This window comes from Myotis yumanensis, unplaced genomic scaffold, assembly GCF_028538775.1.
Source record: "Myotis yumanensis isolate MYYU_CA2020_CCGP unplaced genomic scaffold, mMyoYum1.0.hap1 SCAF_11, whole genome shotgun sequence".
Classification (NCBI taxonomy): domain Eukaryota; kingdom Metazoa; phylum Chordata; class Mammalia; order Chiroptera; family Vespertilionidae; genus Myotis; species Myotis yumanensis.
The window spans coordinates 13,118,033-13,139,090 of NW_027223762.1; the positions used below are offsets into that span (position 1 = coordinate 13,118,033).

At 47.4% G+C, this 21,058-nt stretch overlaps 1 protein-coding gene across 1 annotated transcript in view; it reads right to left on the reverse strand.

Annotated features, from left to right (window-relative positions):
* The window catches only part of ALK (ALK receptor tyrosine kinase), a 572,354-nt gene that overhangs the window by 100,930 nt on the left and 450,366 nt on the right, over positions 1-21,058 (reverse strand). The gene's annotated exons all lie outside the window — the stretch shown is intronic.

Here is a 21,058-nt window from a genome sequence, read left to right on the forward strand (position 1 = left end):
TTTCCTAGTGATGGGGAGTAGCAGAGTGGCCGAGGTTTGTCTACGTCCCCTCAACAGTCTGGGGTCCTCAAACCCATGGCTTTAGTGTGCCAGGTGGACGGCCTGCAGGTGGGGCCTCATCTGCACACAGACAGCTCTACCTTCAAGGTCGTATTTGGGGTATCAAGGGGACTATCTGGCCCAGTGTATGTCCCCCATGTTCTTGACCCTGGATGCCAACACTGCAATGATTCTAGAAACGTGCAGTACTCTTGGCTGTGGAACACGAGGAGCACCACTGTGAGGACTAGCCCTGGACCGGCCTCTCCATGACCAGCTGTGTGATGCTGACCTTGTCCCTTCTCTAGCCCCCTGACTCTCCATTTACAAAAGGAGGGGTTTGGACCATATTTCTAAGGTCTGTTCCAGTTCTGAAATTCTAGATAAATATATTATCCAGTGGAGGTTGGGAGAGGACGCAGTTCATAATGAAATAGTTAGCAGTTATTTGTTTCTGTATCAAGAACAAAGTGTTATGATAATTAATAAACCTGTGACCCAGAGAGCCAGGCTCCAGGGAAGAGAAGGCTGGACTAGCTGAGCATGCCCTACAAAATGGGCACTTTGCCTGGGACCACCTAGCAAGGGCTGGTGCTTCTGATGGCACCTCCTATTGCCCAGCGTGTGGGATGCAGGAGCCTCTGGCCCATGTGGAGATGAGCAGGAAGGGCCCACCCCACGCCTGGCTGCCCTACACTCCGTCCTCTTTTCTAGCTCCATCCCTGTGGGCAGCCGGTGCCTCAGCAGTCTCCCCACCCCCATCCACCTCAGTGCTCAGCTGGGTGGTGGAGAGAATGACCCAGGATCCCCACTTGGGGGTCCTACAGCTTCTCTGAGCATCATCTCGGGTGGGCTCCTCCAACCCTGGCTGCGAAATTAGACTGGTCTTTATTAGATTTTATTTTAAGAAAATCTCCCAGCTGATTGTGATGTGGGACTCTCCAGTTAGATGACTTTTAATACCTAAAATTCCATGATTTTCTGGTTCAGTGGACAGTTCCCAGTAGCATAGGCACTATCACCAAGTCCAGCCTGTTGACTTCTGGGATGCCTTTGTGTGCCTCAGCACATTGGCTTTGCAGAGAAGCTAGGCAGTCTTAACAGTGCCCGTATCCTTAGTTGGAAACTGAGTCAGAGAGCTGCAGTAACTTGCCTAAGGTCATGAAATTGGTCCATGGGATTCAGGCCCCATGTGTCAGACAGCAAAGCTGTTCTCTCCATCTCACGGGAGGGGAGCACTGGAGGTGGCCTTGGGCCCTCTTTCCCAACCTAGTCTAGCTGAGGCTCAACTTGTAAGCTGATGGCAGGTGGCCACTCGGCCCTGTCAGATGGGTCTCCAGCCTGGCTGGGCATTCTTGGTAACTCCTGAATGTGGGAAACCAGGCCCTGCTTCCCTCAGGGAATCACATCCAAGTTTTTTGTTTTTGTTTTTTAAATTGATTTCAGAGAGGAAGGGAGAAGGAGATAGAGATGGAAACATCAATGATAAGAGAGAGTCATCAGTCGGCTGCCTACTGCACACCCCCTACTGGGAATCGAGCCTGCAACCCAGGCATGTGCTCTGACTGGACTGAACCAAGATCTCCTGGTTCATGGATTGACGCTTAACCATTGGGCTGGGTACATCCAAGTTTTTAAACCTGCTTTTCAAGGTCCTTTGTGATCTGGGCCCAAATTCCTTTCCTGTCTCATCTGTCTGTCTCTCCCCATGAACCCTGTACTCCGGACTCAGCACCGATTCCATGCACCCTGGCTCTAGGACCAGCTCTGTTGTGTCTGCTCCCATGTTCTCAGCAGGTTGTCTGAACCTCTGTGTCCTTCCCCTCTCCACCCCCAGACCTAGCCACTGCCTGGCCCCTAAGAGGGCTCACAGACAGCCTGCACATTAGGTTACCTACCTGTGAATGGCTGCATAATGGACCCACCCAGAGACCCACATCCTAACCCCCCCAAACCGGCAAATATGTTACTTTATGTGGTAAAGGGACTTTACTAATGTGGTTAAGCGAAGGACCTTTACATAGAGGAGATTCTTCTGGATTACTGAGGTGTAATTACAAGGTTCTTACGAAGAGCAGCAAGAAAGACAGGTAAGAAGTAGGAGATGCCATGAGGGCAGCAGGAGTTTGGAGTCAGGAGCCAGGAGATGCAGGCAGCCCCCAGAAGCCGGAAAAGGCAAGGGCCGGGTTCTCCGTGGACCCTCCAGCGGGAGCCTGCTCTGCTCTCAGGACTTAGCCAGAGAGAATGACTTCAGACTCTGCCCTCAGGAACTCTAAGGGAATAAATGTGTGCTGTTTGAAGCCACCAAGCTTGTGGTACTTTGTAACAGCAGCCACAGGAAACGAATGCACCATGTAACCCAGACTCCAGCTGCAATGGAAGACAGTCCTCGGAGACCCCGAGCTCTGAAGCCCAGCACAGCCTTAGACCAACTTCTCAGTTCCTTAACTGCTCTGTGACTAGATCGCTGTGGTCACCTCTGCCCCCTTCTTCCTCACACAGAAGGAAAAATGTCACCCCTACCTGTCCCTGTGCCTCAAGATAGCCTAAGTCAATGGTTTCTCCAAAGTCCTTCAAATTCCAAGAGCAGGGACATGCACAACCTGTCAGTCATGTCCCCTTGGAAGCTGGGAGGTAAAATGTGTCTAGGAGCTGGGGTCCCCCTGCAGAGGTGGGGCTTTGCTGGGAGGGGCTGTGGCCTTTGTCGCAAATAACAGCAAGGACACCTGGCATCATATATAATGTCCCTGCTACCTGCCCAGCACAGCGCAAGCACTTCACCTGCCTGCTCACTGAACTTCACAGTCTCCAGGACAGGGCCACTCTGTTCTTCCCACTTCACAGAGGTAATTGGCCAATTGAGGGCCAGGGGCAGTGGTGGGCAGGTGGCCTCCAGCTGGGGGCCACTGTGAGGCCGCACTGGTGTGTCCACCCCAGCTGATGGGCCCTGCCTGCCCAGGGACACTGCCTGTCCTCTATGCCCTTGCTTCAGGGTAAAGGCATTTAGGATAATAAGAACCCTTCTTCACATTTGCTTGGTGATTTTTAGTTTTCAAAGTATTTTTTTCTAGTGTCTTACGTTGGATCATTATATACAGCGAGGACCTTCTTACCCTTGCTCCCAGCCCTAATGAAGAAAATATAAGCAAAATAAAAACCCCTCTGAAGTCTTCCTCAACCTAGGGAACACGTGTAAGCTTGTTGTGTTTCATTCACACCTTATGATTAGGCCTCTTTCTCATTATGCGTTTTCACACACCAATGACTTGTCATTCCCTCATTCTAAAAACATATGCCTATTGTCTAAAGTGTGAAGCCAGGGTAAAAATAAACAAAAGCAGTGCCCAGAATATTACTACCCAGAAGCCATCATTTCTAACATCTCAGAAGTGTTTTGGCCTATTCATTAAAAGTGTATACAGTTGTGCCATATGTATATATGCCTTAAAATAATTAAATAAGGCCTCAAGCTTTACCAAAGATTTAAAAATTCTCCAGAAGAATACCTTTTAATGGCTACAATACTTTGGGATACGCACCATCATTTATTTCAACAGTATTCAATGTTTGGATTGTTAGACTGTTTATCATAACTCTTTGAAGACTCTCTTTGACCATAAACCTTTGCTTGCATTTCAGTTTATTTTCATAGGATAGATTCCCAGAAGTGGAATTACTGAATTAAAGGGTGTAAACATTTTCAAGGCCCTTCATATATACTGCCAAACTATTTTCTAGAAGTTAATCCAATTTACACTCTCCCAGCTGCGTTCACACATGCCTGCCCGTCTCACTACATCCTGGCCAACCCTGAATAGATCAAGATTTTTATTTTTAACTAAAGGAATTCCCCTGCTGTTTTATTTGGTATTTCTTTGGTAGTTAGTGGGGCTGAATATTTTTTTCACATGTTGCTGGCTTTATTTTACTTTTATGTTGCCAACTTCCATCTGCTGATTTATTTATTAGGTCCTCCATGCTTTCATATAGAATTGTATGAGATTATGAATAAGGATGTGAAATTATTTATTATATGCTTGACAATTTCTCCCAGGATTTTGTATGTTTTTGTTCTGTTTATAATGTATCATGATATACAGCAGTTTTAAGTTGTACCTAATTCAAACCTATCCATATTCTCCTGGGTGATTTCTTCTTTTTTCTTCTCTGCTTAGTTTGTTCCATGTGGGACTGGTTATGTGTGGGTCACCCTTCCCAGTCTCTGAGTTGCCCTCTCATTTAGGAACATCTTCACCAGCATCTCATCTTTCAGTAATAGGGACCCAGACCTCATCTACGACACTTTTGTAGATTCTCCCATCCTCCCCTCCATGAACCCTCCTTTCACTTGGACTTCTACCACTTATCACTTCTTGCATTTAACATGGCGGGCATTCTGCCTCATGTTATAAGCAGTTGTTTGTATGCTGTCCTTCTCACCAAACTGTAAGTGACTGGGAAGGAGATATTGAGTCTTATCCTCATGAGTCTAAAACAGTACTTTGTATAGCGATCTCTCCACCCCAATACTTGGGAATTGAACTGAACCTATGCATTATATGTGGAAAGTTTTATACCTGTTTTATGGTTAAGACTACAAAGGCTTAGGTGGTTACACGGTTTGCTGAGGGATTGGTGAAAATCCACATTGTTGACAGATTGTTCTCTAACCTTTGTATTGTGTCTGTCTGTGGGGTCCCCCCCCCCCACACCCAGGTGATAGGTGTCCTCAGGAGCAATGATTGTGAGTACAGAAGGGCAAGAAGTTGGCATCCCTGCCCTTCACCCCAAACCTTGACAAAGGAGAGATCTGGTGGTGGGAGGGTAGTGCTGCTCTCACTCTCTGGATGCCCCAGAGTTAATCCTCAAACCTCTCTTTTCTCAGTTAAAGCACAGCCACAGCCCAGAGAAGCCGTCCCCTTCAGGCCTGCTTCTACCAAGGCCTCTCCATCTCCTTCCCCTGGCTGGAGACGTCTCGGCTCCCTGGCATCGCAGCCGCCATACCGCAGAGAATTTTATGCTTGTGAGGGATTCAATTAGATGTATGCCTGGTACTCTGATCTCTACTGCCAGCCAAACTCAAAACTAATGAGGCGCAACAAAAAACAACTGCTCTGTCTTCTCAAGTTCTTTTTTTATGGGGCCCATAAATTCCAAGGAAGGAAGTACCCTTGGTGAACGATTTTAATCAAGGGCCTGAGTTTCTTAAATGGCATCTTCTCTGTGGTGGTGAAGTGACTCCTCTGGCTTATGGAGGATGGTAACCTGAGGCCCTGGGTGGTCACAGCCAGCCTTGGGCAGTGGATCTTCTTGCTGGCACTTCCTGATGCTTTCCACCTATGGGCGCCAGTGGATCCTGGTAACCATTAGAACGCCAAGTGCCCTAATCACAGAATGCTTAGGGAGATCTGAGATCAAGCTGCTCTGGGGTAAGTTGGTGCTTGGGGATCTTTTGTTAGTAAGGATCATCTAGGTGGGAATTTATTTATCTTTGAAATAGCAGTTCTTCCCAGAATAATGATGTAAGTCACTGGGGGCTGTAAATTCTCATCATTCCTTACCTCTGTAGAGCATTTTAATAGCTTACGATGTGCTCTCATAATCCTTCCTTGTTTGAACCTCATAAAAAACTGGCAGGACAGTTATTATTATTCCCATTTGATTAATCAGAAGATTGGGGATTCAAGAAGCTAAATAACATACAGAGAAATACTTTTTAAACTATAAGGCGCTACGACATGCCTGTGGTCTCGCAGCAAGCAAACCTCAGGGAAGGCCCAGAGAGAGCCTGGTCAGATGATCCCAGGTGGAGTTCCTCTCCCAGACTCGGATTAGATCACCTTTGGGACCCGCACCCTGACTGCCCATGGGAGTCACTAGGAAGATAGAATTTCTGTTGATCTTCAGGCCCCACTGGACCAATGAAATCAGTAGAAGGAGAGGCCCTTGGCATGGGTGGCTTTAAAAGCTACCTGGGTGATTCCCAGGGGCATTGGGTTGAGAACCTCTTCCTCAGAGGCTGGAAGATCTGCCCTAGAGCACCTAGGAGTCTTGGGTGTATCCTTTACCTCCATGCGTCTTCACTGCCCTTGATACAGTGAGGGTGGGACCTCAGGTCCAACCTTTAAGACCACCATCCATTTGAAACATCTTGATTCTGGAGTTCTGGGCAATGGTTGTTGGTGGCTATATGTTTATAAGGTTGATTTGATATAATTAGTGCCATCTTTATTAATGCTGGCCCTTTAAGGACTCTCCCCTGAAGCCTTCTTCCCTCCCATGCATCTTTACTAAGCCGCTCACCCAGCAAGTTTCCCTTGGATGCCTCATGTTAGCTTTTCCTGTCTCAGTCATCTGTTATTTGCATCCTGGAACCTGTCACCTGAGACAGCATGCCACATTTGTTTGCCTATTTATCTAGTCTCCAGTGCAGGAGAAATTAGTTCATATTTGCATCTGAGGCAAGTGTGGCCCAGGTCAGGTCACATGAATCACTGTTCCATACCATGAGTGACCTACTGGGTTCTCTGGCTGAGAATGATTCCTTTTCCCTCATTGTGCATTCAAAGCAGAAACCCAACACACTCCCCTCCTTCCATCATGTCTTGGAGATTCGGTGCTAAAAAATCTACGTAACTCTTCTTACTCAAATTTCTTTTTTAAATGAATGTCAAATTTTAGGTCACTTAATTAATTTTTAATTAAGGTGATTTATGTGGCATTAAAAAAGGCACATTTGTATCAGCTTTTGGGCTGTCTCCCACCTGCTTGCTGATGCCTAACCAATGACACTCACTGAGGGGGAAAATTGAATGCTGCTTCGGCGAGAAGGGGTCTGTTTTACTCTTAAATGAAAGACAAGGGGATGTGGTGTGTGGGAGGAGTCTGCCTACTAGACAATGGGGAGGTCAGGAGTGGGGCTGGGCCAGGTTCCCACCGTAGAAACTTACTGTTTTCCAGTATGAGGAGAATCAGGTACTTCAGGGTAAACAAGCCCAGAGACATGAAAATGGATGGTGACGTGATCAGGATGCAGTCAAATAGCAGGCACAGGCTAACAGCTGTTACTACTGTGCTGACGTTAATGGAAGGCCTGCTAACTGTGTAAATTAAGCCTGGCAGAGACCAATCCTGCTGAGGGCTCTGGGACTCATAAATTGGAGTGTGGACAGCCTCATTAAAGAACTGGCATCCTGGGTTCCTACTCAAAATGAAAATCGGTGAGGAGAAGGCCTAGCTATGGAGGGCTGACGATAGGCTGGATAGGAAAGCACTGTGCGGGGAACCAAGAGAGCTGGTTGGAGGCCTAGTTCTGTGACAAGGCTCTGGGCCACAAGCCAGTCACTCCTATTCTGGGCCTCAATTTCCTTGTTTGTGGACCCTCAAAAGCCAGCCGTTCACATTCACCATGGGCTTAGTCTTTTGCTTTGGTGGGGTGTCCAAAGACCTTCTGCAACTAAGTCACAAAGGAACTTGTTCATCATACTTTCTGGCCCCCTGTAGACCTACAGAGTCAGAATAGCTGGGGTGGAACCCTGGAACCAGCATGCCCCACAGTGCCCTGGCTGACAATGGGGTGCACCAAAGCCTGAGAACCTCTAGTATAGAGAAGTAAGTGGGTCTTCAATTCCTTCTTCCCTTAGAAGAATCCCAAGCCTTCTGGCCCCACGCACTGTCCCCCCCCACCCTCCACCCGCCCCTTACCGGGACAGTTCCCTCCTGGGGCCAGGGTTATCAGAGTTCCTTTCACACCTAGATTCCTGTTTCTGTTATTCTTCCAGTGGTGCACGCTATCACTTTGCTCAATTTGCAGTGATGAGCCCCCTCAGGTGTAGTGAAAACAATACTTGGTTCCAGTCCCCTCTTCTACCAGCTAGCGGTTCACGGGATTCTTCTCTGCTGTAAAGCAGGGATGCTATCTAATTTTTAGGATTCTGGTGAGGATCAAATGAAACTGTATACATAAACAATATGTGAGATGCTTATGAGCTAATTTCATAGAGTATCCCAAGGGGTTTGGGAGAATTAACCATGGAGGGTTGGTGAAAGGGATCAATAAAGGGGCTAAACAGGCCAGATCTTGGGGACAGACAGCACCTTTGGGAATCCCTTGCATCCCATAATATAGGTGAGCACGTACCGGGCTAGACCCTATCAGCAAAACAATGATAGAAACAAACCCAACAACAATTTGCTACACAACACTAGCTATGAAAAATAATAGTTGCAATGATGCGTTTTCAAGATTATTTGTCTCTGGAGTCACCTGACCACCAGTTAGCTCTCTGAGCCCAGCTCCTCTTAGGTCCCAGTCCTGCCATAAACCTTTTCTGGTTTCTATGGCATTCTATCCAAATGGGGCTTGGTGCCCTGGCACGGCCTGCTTTCATATCTTTGCTGTGCTACTCTGCGTCTTTAGCTAAACTCTGTGACTTGCTTTTCTTGAACATGCGGCCATCACCATAGCCTTTGTGTAACCCAGTTACTTTGTCTAAAATCATCTTCTCCATCTGCACAATTCCTCCTAACTCAGATGCTTGCTCCCCAGTGGCTTGTTCTCCTTCCTCTAAGAAAGGCATGTGACTGGCTCCCTGGGGTGCTCTGGTAATCACTGCACTCCTCTAACTGTGCTCTCACCTCACCCTATTGCATGATATGTCTGCATTGCTAGCTTCTCCCATGAAATTCTAAATTCTTTGAGGCAGGTGGTCCATCTTACTTAGTTTCTCTCCTGGAGAGTGTCTGGCGCATGGCGGGCACTAATGAATGCATGGCGAGGGAGTGCAAAATAGATCACCAAGTTCACGTAGAAGAATGGGGTGAGGTGGAATTTCCTGGCATTTTGGAAGTTGCTAATTCCTCTAGCTTATACCACAGAAATTCCACCCACCTTCCGCTCCCCACCATCCCACCGAATCTTTGAATATTGAACAAGAGAGAGTCAGCTCTGCAAAAAGGCTTCGGAGAAGTGGGCGCAACACCAGATCTAGAGACACAGCAAAGACTAGTGTAGCTCAAGAGGGTCACAGAGGGTCAAGAGGGCTGGGAAAGGTGGTTAGGGCTGGGGTGGGGGGGGGGCAGAGGCCTAATTAGGAAGGACCTCGCAGGCCACAGGTAGGGTTGTGGATTTTGCTTAAGGAGTTTAGACAAGAGACTGAAACAATCTGATTAGTTTTTTAAAAGATCATTCTGAGCAATTTAGGGAGAATGCACTGGAGAGGGCAAGGGAAGTGGAAAAACCAGTTTGTAGGCTGTAACCAAGCAAGCAAGGGAGGAAGCAGCTTGCAGGAGGCTGTGGTGGTGGAGATGGAAAGGAGTGAGTGATGTGAGTTACACGTGGGGGGTGACTGACAGGAGGGCTGAGGGCCTGGAGGTGAGGAGGAGAGAGGGTGACATCAGGATGGTGCTGGGCGTAACCGGGGCTGCTGGCTGGCGTGACAGAGCCAGTGAGCATTTGTTTCAAAATCCCAATTCCTTGACAAAGTCAGTCTCCATATAAATTCACGAAGAACCACTAAGATTCCCTCAGGCCATTAGCAGGAAAGCAGAATGTGTTTCATTTTTGCTGCTGAGCTCTCTGAAGAAAGTAAAAATTTTCTTATTCCCTTGTACCCTCAACAGCCCCTTTATTTTGTTGCGCGGTCCTTTTCCCAAGGTTTCCCTATTCGACATTTATCTTCATTGCTTTGCTGAAAAGACATAGCAATCATTTTATTTTTAATATTATAAATAACCTCTGTGTACGCTTTGCCATTAGTCTCCCTGAAAAGTGGTGACATTTAACTATTCTGCACCGCAGCTCCCCATAAAATATGTTGTTTTCTCTTCTTGTTTTTTCAGTGAACAATGAACAATTCCAATCATACCTTGGAGATTTAATACTAATCACAAACAAATTATAGCTACAACTGAGACCACGGGAGGGGCTGTGCCGATCACACATGGGGGAAGGCTGCTGGGAACAGAGAGCAGAGGTGAGCAGGGGGCATTCAGACCGAAGGAGCAGAGCAGGAGTGCTATCGCGGGAGTGGCCTCTTAAGGCACCTCCACTGAAGGGAGGTGGGGGGCGTGGAGAGGGGGGTTTGGCCCCTTGAAGACAGATGGGAGGTCATTCTGCCTCCACCTGGTCTGTGGTAGCCATGCTGGGAGGTTTGGCTGAAGAGACAAGCTGGCCATTGGGTGCTGACGCAGGCATCCATCTGCGATAAGCATGTGCACCCTCATCATTTACTGAGTGCTTATAATCTTCTCGGTACTGTATATGCATTACTTTATTTACACCTTATAGCAACTATATGAAGTAGTTGTCACTATCTCCATTTTATTGAGAAGAAACTAGGACCCAAGGGTTCATAAAGACATCCCCAAAGTCCTCGAGGCAGAATTTGATGTCTACCTGACCCCGGAGCCCATGCTCTTAATCAGGATGCTAGACCCACCAGGAAGGATATCCATTCCAGGAGCCCCAGGAATAAATGAGAGGGAGGATTGTGAACTGCAAGCCAGTGGAGCCCCAGAGAGACAATGTGCAACAGGCTGGAGACAGAGGCAGGGGAAGGAAGCTGGCAGTGCCAGGGGTCGTGGCGGTGGGGAGTGAGGCTGGCTGGGGCTCCGCACCGGGCTATTGTCCCTCTGAGGTCTGATAAAAATGTTTTCAGGGGATGCTGAACCAGGTGGGTGCTAAGACAGAGTCCAGGCACAGGGGAACAAGATGGGAGCTGAATATCAGAATTCATAGTTTGCTTCTTGGGCCAGGCAAAAAGCCCATCTCTTCTGTTGTTGGGTCAAAGGAGATAGTTATGGAAAAGTACTTTGAGTACCAGCAAATGATTAAGATTTTATTTTTATTATGAAGCACCTGACATTCATACAGAATCTCACCAGAGCTATAAAAGGCTCACACGCTCACCTCTTTGTCTTTACTGAAGGTCACCTCCTCAGGGTAGCTTTTCCTGGAGATCTTATCTAAAACCTCGCCCCTGCTCCACCCCAAAACACAGGCACTTCCTATTTCTCTTCCTATTTCTGTATTGTTTCTCCTTGCTACTTATTCTGGACATTATACATTTTCCTTAGTAGTTTTGTGCTAGTCTTTTTCCCCCACTAGCAGTGTTTTCACTGCCGAATCTCCCTCCAGTGCCTACTACAGTGCCTGGCATATAGTTGAGAGACTAGGTGAATGTATCTCTTTCATAAATTATTTTGGGCAATGGATTCAGAAGCATGATTTATGTTTTATTCGCAATTTAGAATTGGTGTTTCAGAGAAAAGGCATTTCACTGAAGAGGACTTGCATGTAGTCCCAGTCCCCATGGCCACATGTGTGCAAAGCTGGGATCTGTTCATACAAAAAGCAAGTCATGGGAGTGGCTCATCGCAGTGATTGTGGCCTTCCCTGTTTCTAAAGACCTTGCTCGGTGCTGCCAACTCCATTTGGGAGGACTGCTGTACACTCATACGCACAACTGAACACTAACTGGGGCGGGGGGTGGGGGTTGGGTAATGAAGCTGCAGGCATGGGCTGCTGGGAGCCCTCCCCTTCTCTCTCCCCCACACACAGAGGAGAGAGTGATGGCCAACTCCCAATAAGAAATGAGAGGCTGTGAAACTGTCAGAAAAGACTGCTCATTTTAGGCTCAAAGCCAAGAGGGAGGCTGAGGCCAAACCCCATGCTATCGATATTCAGTGGGCGGGCCACTTGCAGCAGAGTCAGAAGAAAGCAGGATTTCCCTGGAGGAAATGTAAAGAACTCCCGTGTTATTCAGTTTGGTAGACAAGGAGATGTGGAAAGGAGGCCGAGGCTCCTATGGAAGATCAAGGTCACTTGCTTTGGCTAGGAGTCAAGAATGTATTTATATTTTTTAGTTTCCAGTTCTTTTCTAAGGTTCTCATGTCAGGATCTGACCTTCTCAGAACCACAACATTGGGAGAAACCTAGGAAAAGGGAAGCTAGATGACAGGCAGAAGGAAGGATGAAAAATAATGAGAAATAACATTCAATGAGTACCTACTATGTACCAGCCATTTTCTTTTTGTGTGTATTATCTTTTACTTGATTCTTTGAATGGACATAACTTAAATATGCAAGAAGATAAGTGATTTGGAATGGCTACTACAAGAAATGGAAAATAGCAAGTGTTGGTGGGATATGGCGAACAAACTGGAACCTTTATGCACTGTTGGCAGGAATGTACTAGTAAAAGGCTGCAGCCACTATGAAAAACGCTATGGTGGTTGCTCAAAACATAAATAATAGAATTACCATATGATTAGCAATTCAATATATATATCTGAAAGCAGGGTTTTGAGGAGATATTTGTATACCCATGTTCTTAGCAGCATTATTCACAACAGCCAAAAGATGAAAGGAGCCCTAGTGTCCATCAACAGATGGATAGATAAACACAGTGTGGTATATGTGCACAACAGTATATTATTCAACCTTAAAGAGGAAGGAAATTCTGACACATGCTACAAAATGGATGAACCCTGAGGACATTATGCCAGTGAAATAAACTAGTCACAAAAAGACAAATACTGCCTGATTCTCCTTAGATGAGGTGCCAGGAGTAGTCAAATTCATAGAGACAGGTAGTGGAATGTTCGTTTCAGCCAGGGACGAATGGGAGGGGAGCATGGGGAACTATTTAATTTAATTAATTTAATACAGAGTTTCAATTTTGCAATATGAAGACGTTTTGGAAATAAATATTTTTAACACAACTGAACTGTACTTTTAAAAGTGGTGAATTTTATGTTATATGTATTTTCCCACAATTAAACAAGAAGATGACTGGCCTTGTAAATAAGCCCTAATTAAGACGGCAGGGCAAGAAAACACAGCATGGCCTACTGAGATGTCTGTCCTGGAGGCCCTCAGGTTCTTCTTCTCTTACTTTTTAAAAAAATATATTTTTGCTGATTTCAGATAGGAAGGGAGAGGGAGAGAGAGATAGAAACATCAAGATGAGAGAGAATCATTGGTCAGCTGCCTCCTGCACACCCCACACTAAGGATTGAGCCCCCAACCTAGGCAGGTGCCCTTGACCAGAATCGAACCTGGGACCCTTCAATCCGCAGGCCAATGCTCTTTCCACTGAGACAAACCGGCTAGGCCTTACCTTTTCTTTTAACCTGTTCCTGTTTGGCTCCCAGTGGAAGGGGCTGGCATGTGAGGCAAAGGTCACAGCCAGACGCCATGGCTGGAGCGAGGAGGCCTCACCTCTGCTCCCACACTGCTGCCTGTTAGCCGAGTAGCGCTGCACCGGGCATGAGCTCTCTCTTACCTACAGTCTGTTTATCTGTGAAATGACAGGGTGGGACCAGGTGAGCTCTGAGAGGCCTTTATTCCCCCTCTGCTGTAGGTCATGGTCTCAGCCAATGACAAGGAAGAGTGGAGAGGAATTCCACGGTTGGAGGAAGGTGCCAGGGTGGGAAAGGGAGGGTCTGGTGATCGTGATAAATGTGGATGACAAATTGGAAAGCCTCCGGGAGACTCGTGCTCAGCTAGAAGCCTCTCAGGCCCCACACTGTGTTAAATGTGAGCACGTCACGCAGAGGGCTGCTTCTGGCCCAGCAGGCCCCCAGCGCACACGGCTCCATTTCCATTTTTATGAGTATTTCCTGAACTCTCAGGGGATTTCTATCAGGTACCGTGTACTTGAGAGTGAAGTGCCACTGAGCAGAGTTTACAATTTCTTTTCGAGAAAACAGGTGAGAAAACCGACAAGACTTGATGGGCCTGGTCTGTGAGGAGACCTCCAGGACATTCATGCCCACAGGTCCCAGGCAGGCCTGCCGGGCCCCAGGGGCAGCGGCACACGCCTCCTCTCGCTCAGGGAGGGTCCAGAGCAGGCAGTGCTCTTGCCCTGGGGCTCCTGGGAGTACGAGGATGACATGTTTTAGGTGGAAAGTTTTCAATTGCCGGATGTCCTGAATCTCCGTATATGTGCACAACAGTATATTATTCAACCTTAAAGAGGAAGGAAATTCTGACACATGCTACAAAATGGATGAACCCTAAGGACATTATGCCAGTGAAATAAACTAGTCACAAAAAGACAAATGCTGCCTGATTCTCCTTAGATGAGGGACCGGGAGTAGTCATTGCTGAGCACATGCAGAGGCTGAGGAAAGAGGATGGGTTTTGGAGACAGATGGGCCGAAATAGAATTCTGACTCTAACAACTGGTCTTATACAAAGTACTTGATTGCCTTGAACTTCAGAATCTATCTTGCAGGGTTGTTTTGAGGTTTAGAGAAACTACAAGTAAGCCTCAGTGCCCGGTACACAGTGGGCATTCAAAAAATGGTAGATGAAGAAGAAAACATGGTCTTCATTATTGAAGCCATTCTGTATGTTGGGGCAGATATGTGAGCTAGTAATAATAATAATAGTAAGTGCTAAAATAGGTGTGTGCTGTGACAGTTTTAAAAAAATATATATTTATTGATTTTTTACAGAGAGGAAGGGAGAAAGATAGTTAGAAACATCAATGAGAGAGAAAGGTCAATCAGCTGCCTCCTGCACATCTCCTACTGGGGATGTGCCCGCAACCCAGGTACATGCCCTTGACCGGAATCGAACCCGGGACCTTTCAGTCTGCAGGCCGATGCTCTATCCACTGAGCCAAACCGGTTTTGGCTGTGCTGTGACAGTTTTAAAACCTCTGAAAATTGTCTAATGATTTTCATGAGAGAATTATTGAGAGGTGGGGATCTGTCTCCTCCCCATGAATACAGGCAGGCTTGGGACTGCTTGGACTAATGCATATGTTGGAAGCCACCATGTGACTTTCGAGGCTAGATCGTAAAAAGCTATGCAGCTCCCACCTTCCTCATAGATCCATTTGACTTTGGAGCCTGAAGCTTCCACGCAGGAAGCTTGACTACCCCAAGGCTACCATGCTGGAGAAGTCAAGGGCAGGCACTCAGGGACAGTCCAAGCCACGCCCAGCCTCCCTGCATCTCTGCTAGTGCAGTAGACACGTAAGCGAGGCCAAGCAGGACCCTGCACTGCACTGACCTGTCAGCTGAGTACACTGCAGGACCTCCGTCAATCACAGGGTACAAAGCAATTACCTAGCGGAGCCCTGACTGGGCTCTTGTCCCTCAAAATACAATAGTTGTTTTAAGCGGTTACACTCTGGGTATTTGTTCTTTAGAAAGAGATAACTGAAATGTCTGAATGACAGGCCCACAGAGGAGGGGTTCTAACTATGGGGCAAAGGAAGGCTCTAGAAAAGAGGTGACACTTGAGTTGTACTCAAAGAATTGGCAGGAGCTCATCAGACAAGGAGAAAGGACAAGTCCCCAGAAGAGGACAGAATGCCCAAGGAACAGCAGGTTGGACCACCCACACTGCTTCCTCCTGCAGGGCCAGCTGGCATGAGTCAGGGAGGCTCAGGAGGCAGGGCTACGTCAGGAGCTTGGGGAGCGCCAAGAGGATTGACTGTGGCTCAGGGCAGCATGTCCAGGATAGCCCTGAGGTGAGGGGCATTCTGGGAAGGTAGGGCTGTGGGAGGAGCTGGCAGATGGCTGCAGAGAGTGAGGCCTGGAGAGAGAGCTGGCTCTGTTCCCACTAACTCAGCTCCCTCATCACAAGCTTCTTCCTGTTGCGCCCCACCAGCTCCTGTCCCAAGGGTGGTCCTTGGGGCTCTGAGAGCAGCTGGCCCACAGGTGCAGTCACTGCAGCGGTTCATGTGTTGTGGATTCTTAGTGAAGCCAAGACTGACGGAAGGATGGAGAAACACCTTCTTCCCTCCCCTTCTCTGCTCCAAGGATCTGCTTCTTCCTCCATGCCACCTGCAATGCATGCCAACAGTCTGTGAAGTTAGTCGTCCCTAGTGTGGCCATGTCGTGATACCTGGAGACAGGCAGCCTTGTGGTGAGTGACGTGTTAGAGATGACGCACAGGGTTTCTCCTGTGGGTCACAGCCTTCCCTGCCACAGCCATCCCTCCTGCCTCCCTCAGCACAACCAGGGAAGCGAGTGAAGGCTCTGGAGTTGGAAGACCGAGTTCAAGCTCAGCTTGGCCATTTACTAGCTGCCTGACCTTGGATGGTCCCACCTTTCTGAGGCTCATTTTTCTTTCTGAAGAAGAATGTCTTTTTTTTTTCTTTTGCAGGCTAATTATAAAGATAAGTAGAGTTTAGGAAAGCAGCCAGAGGAAGGCTGGTTTGTAACATTTCCCTCTCTAGTTTCCACCTGGGACTCCATCCTACCGAAGAGGAGAATGGGCAGGAAGCTCCACTATGGGTTCAGAGTGGCAGCCACTGGCTGGCCTTGTCAGCTGAGCTCTCTGGGCCAACATGAGCCCCTCATCTGCTCAGCACACACCTGCCTCTGGGTGGACAATTGTAGGCCCTGGCTTCTGATGAGGCTGCTCTGTGCTGGCTTCCCCTCATGGCTCTCTGTTGAAGTGCTTGGCATGGCACAGGGGAGAAGGCAGGTGCCAGGTGGGAAGAAGGATGCTGGCTCAGACCTGAGGGGTGAGCCAAACGTCAAGCTGCAGCAGAGCTGTTTCTGGACCTGCCTGGGGTGTTGCCCACTTGCTTGCAGCACAGCCTCCTTGCCTGTGCAGATTCTGGCCCAAGGACTGGCACCCCAGTGTCGATGACTGGGACTCATCCAAGTTATTGACAGGGCAAGATGTGTTGGCCTGAAATATCTTATGTCAAAAGTAGGGTCAGCAAAGAAAATGCTCTCAGAAAGAGCTCAGGCACAAAACATCTTTGGGCTAAGCACCCTGCTTCCTGAAATGGTCATGCCCAGCCTCTGAGGTCTCCTGCCCATCGGTGGTTGGGGGAGAGAGGGAGGGAGGAGCGGTGGAGAACCAGTTAATCACCAAAATGCTGGTACCGGAGACCTCCATGTGTATCACTCTGAGTTTATGTTTCAGAAAGGAAATGAAGGTGAGGACCACTAGCCAGAACTTCTTATAAAGTTCCTCATACTGTTGGCAAAGCTACTCTCTCCAATGAAAATAAACAAGCTCTTCGAAGATAATAGATGAAAACGTTAACAATTTCTGCATTGTTCAAAAAAGGATTTGCAGTGACCTGCAGTTACATATAATAAAAGCATATAAATCAATCAATCAGGGTGATTGAAGAGTAATATTTTAGTACAAGTGTGCCATAAGATTTCTATGTGATAACTAAAATTTGGCTGAAGTATACTTTTGTGCTTCCTAGCAGCCCAAGCAAAAGGGAAATAAGATCGATTATAAGATTCAAAGTGTTTATGGAAAAATAAATGCTTTTTCTGACTCTGAGATCCAAGATACATTGTTTTGTGGGTCCTCCTAAGTGTTATAGTCGACAACACCTTCACCTGCATCTGTCATCAACACAATCGCAGTCATTTAGCCATTTTCTATAAAAGTGCTATCCCTGACGCACATACGTCAATGGAGGTTCAGATCTTAAAAACTGGGCTGCACCAACTTTGCAAAGATCTAAAAATAACATTCAGAACCAGAAGACTAGTGAGGTAGGGACTCTTGTATATCACTGCTGAGAATGAAAATTGACAGAACTTTTTAGAAAAGCTTGGAAAGTTACATTTCTAGGAAACGTCCTTGAGGAAACAGAGAGTTATACAGGTACTTAGACCCCCCAAACAGTCACAGTAGATGATACGAGCATAGAAGTGAAAACAAAGCAAGAACTCCAGTGTTAGGGGAGTGATAATAGAAGCCTGCCTCACACAAAGGTGTGTTTTTTTGGAAGAACTTTTACCAACATGAGAAAATGTTCATGATAAATTAACTAAAAAAAATGCCCCCCACCTATATCTAAGGCTGTTGGAACAGCATGACAAAACCCATTCATATACACAAAGGAAATCCAGGAGGAATATATCACATTGTTAACACAGCTACCTCTGAGCTGGAGGATTATGAAGGCTTTGAGTTCTCCTTTTTCTGCCTCTCTGAATTTCTGTGATCTGTAGTGGGCATATGTAACTCTTATAATCAGAGAAAGGAAGCAGTTACTCTAAAGGAAGAATCCTCTTTCTTTTCCTAGGCCCAGGCCTACATTCTAAGGATACCTATTCACCCCACGTCTCTATTTATGAAACTCTTCAAAGCACTTTCTGTCCATTATCTCATTACTATCTCACCATCACTCCAGGAGGCAGGCAGGGCAGGGGTTCCATCCCTTTTCAGAAGGAAAACTAATTCATGGGATGGTACCATTTGAATGGCGTCTCAGCTTTGTTTTTAGAAATCCACACCTCGTTTGCACCTGACCCACATTTGCCTGAGAACCTCCTGCGGATACAAGTGAGGGCAGAGGTAGGAATGGGGAGATGGACCCTGTAAGGCTGAACTACCAAGCTGTTGACACCTCTCAGGGCTGCCACATCCTGAGACGCCCACAGTGCCCTGGCAAGGCTTCTAAATCACGGTTTAGACCGCACTTTTAACAGAGGCACAAATTGCTACTTTGCACTGCAGTGAATCTCAACATCTGATTTCCAGTGACAGCTAAATTAACAAATCAGCTAAACTCCGCTATATTTTATGTCTCGTCTTATGCCAGATTTAATGTGTCCCAGACACAACACAGTGCAGAGGAGTTGGGATTTACTGGCTCAGAGATAGCTGTAAACTATTCCCTGCGTCCATTTCACTCAGTGAACTAGGAAGCAATTCTTGCGTCCATCTGTCAGAATCTCTGCCTGGGAGGAGATGAATGAATCGAGGCAGCTGACCTGGCCAGACAGTCCCTGAGAGCTGGTCATTCACTCTGCAGCATGCTTCCGGGTCTTGGCTACAATCAATGGGGTGATTTCTCTCACAGTTTCTTGCCCTGATGGTCAGATATGGCCTACATCTGCTCCCCTGACCTCACTTGGCTCCCCTGAAGAGCGACGCAGAATAAAATACCTTCATTTGCTCAGCACTCTCCATAGTTTAAAGCTCAAAAACATAAATGCTTTCATTTGATCCTGATAATAGCCCTCTGGCATTTTACTGTCACCTGATTTTATAGATAAGGAAGCTGGTTCAAGGTCAGATAGGTAGCAAGGGGTAGAGAGGGACTAGAATTGTGATCTTCTGGGTACCAGTCCAGTACACCTTCTGGAATATTCTAAGGGTGGGACCCTCTGACCCTGCTTGCGGAGAAGGACTCTGAGAATTCCTCTGAAGCCCTGGTACCTTACCTCTGCTAAATTCTGGCTCTCCAGGATGGAGGGCACACTGGCCAGGCAGCACGACAGTCATATACACCTGTGACATCATCACCATAAGAAATTACAGAACATCTCCATCACCCCCAAGGAACTGTGCATGCCCCTTTCAGTCCATGCCCTCCCTGCATCTTGGGGCCTAGGCAGCTACTGGGCTGCACTTTGGCACTCTAGTGCAGTGTGTATTGTAGGTAAATGGAATCATATGATTCCTGCTCATTGGTGACTCTCCATTCTTGATAATACCACCTGTTGAAATCAGAGCCCAGACCCTGGAGGGTGGGCTGGGAGCTGCAATGGGGAGGCATCTGTCTTCATGTGGAGGGACTCATGACAAATTTCTGAGAAGCCACCCCAAATAGCCAGTGGCACCATCAGCTTCTGGGTACAAGCCTAACTGTACAGATTGGTACTGCCAGACTTTCCTTTTTTTTTTTTTTTTTTTTTTTTTTTTACTAATTCAACAAGCCCTTATGCAACTTATTTGAAACAATAAAGACTCTATCATTCCTATATCCTTATCTCAAAGTATCGAGTCCTAGGAGGAGCTGGAGAGGAGAGAATGTGACCCTATCGAGATTACATATGATAGCTCACTGCGCGTCACAGCAGCCCTTCCATATTCCAGATGAGAAACAACTTTTGAGACTTAGTAACTTAACCAAGACCAATAAATTCTTAAGTTCTAGAATTGTCTTTCAGGATCCAAATCCTGGTCTTTCTCTTGCCCACTACCTCCTGATGGGCACAGAGAAGCTGATGATGGAGACAGTGGGATGGCAATTGGTTATCACTCCAGCCAATGGCGACATTCCCTTGTTAGCAGCTCCTGCTTGCCCCAGACCAGTGCTAAGCTCTCCCCGACCCGCATCAGCAGTCAGATCCACATCCTTGCAGGCACTGCCAGCCACAAGGTAACAGCCCCACAATGAACTCTGTGTTCCTTCAACCCAGGCCCTGCTGTAACACGCTGGTGACCCCAGGGCAGACTGCCTGCAATCAAAATAACTACAGAGCATCCTCCACATGCCACATGGGACAGTGGAGATAAATGAGACATGGCACGATCTCCTCCCCTGAGGTTCCCAACTCAGATATGACCGTATGCCGGGGGATGCCAGACTGAACAGAGAGTGTGTCTGCTTGCTTCTGATCACGTTCCAGTTATTAAGTAGGCAGCTACCTGTCTAGAGCAGACCTCTGCGTAGCAATGAGAGGCGAGAGCAGTCTCATTAGCACTTGGGAGAGATACCAAACAGAACCATGGAAGATCATCTGATAATCAGTTGGTTTGGATGGGATGGTGTGTGTGTGTGTGTGTAGGCGGGGAAGGAAGTGATGGGGCTGATGCTCTGAGCTGCTGGGGTGTGCCTGCAGCTAAGACCTTGGCACCTTTCTTAGAGGGAAGAGAGGAGATTTAGGGCCCCAAAGCAGAGAATTGGGAAGCCTGTTTCCTCTTATCCTATATAATAAAAGCCTAATATGCAAATCAACCAAATGGTGGAACAACCAGTCGCTATGATGCACACTGACCACCAGAGGGCAGATGCTCAATGCAGGAACTGCCCCCTGGTGGTCAGTGCACTCCCACAGGGGGAGTGCCGCTCAGCCAGAAGCCCTGAGCTGGGCTCACAGCTGGTGAGCGCAGCAGTGGTGGTGGGAGCCTCTCCCATCGCTGCAGCAATGCTAAGGATGTCAGGCATCCTCCAACGGCTCCCGGACTGCGAGAGGGCCCAGGCCAGGCTGAGGGACGCCCCCACAAGTGCATGAATTTCATGCACCGGGCCTCTAGTCTCTTATAATTATAAAGGAACTGGTT